Below are 587 nucleotides of genomic sequence, written 5' to 3'. Positions count from 1 at the left end.
CACTCCCCCACAGCACGCCCCTCTCGGGGTCGGCACGCGGGACAAAGTCCGGCGGCAGTCCCCAGAGCTCGCTGCGGTAGATAAAGCACGTGGGAAGGGTGTGGGCTTTCTCGTTGCAGGGGTTCAGTGCCCAGGAGCTCCAGCTGAAGGGGACAGGGAGGCACAGAGCAAGACCTTCCCAGCCCCCGGGCTCCCACCCCAGGGCCCACCTCACACCTCAGCAGGCAGCTGGAAGGAAGGGGATATGGAAAGATCTCTCCCCCGATCCCCTCCAAAGCAAGGGCCGCTGCCTGCTCTCTGGTGCTGGAAAAACACCCGGTCTCTGTCCAGCCTTGTTCCGCACCAGCTCCAATGCAATCCCGCCAGACAGCTGGGGCCCAGCTCCAAGGAGGGGGCAAGGGGCACAAAAGGGAGCAGCGCAGAGCACAAAGCAGCTGAAGGGCTGGGAAGCGTGAAGGGGATAGACAAGGAAAAGGATCTTCCTTTGCTAGGCCTTGCCCCAGGCTGAGGCTGTTAAAGCTCCCCATCCTTGTTCCCCACTGCACCTAGGGGGAAAGCAGGGTTAGAAGAGAAGCTGGGCAGACTGG

The sequence above is a fragment of the Pygoscelis adeliae genome, unplaced genomic scaffold (assembly GCF_000699105.1).
Source record: "Pygoscelis adeliae isolate BGI_AS28 unplaced genomic scaffold, ASM69910v1 Scaffold399, whole genome shotgun sequence".
In the NCBI taxonomy this organism is placed as follows: Eukaryota; Metazoa; Chordata; class Aves; order Sphenisciformes; family Spheniscidae; genus Pygoscelis; species Pygoscelis adeliae.
This window is presented reverse-complemented; position numbering follows the sequence as displayed.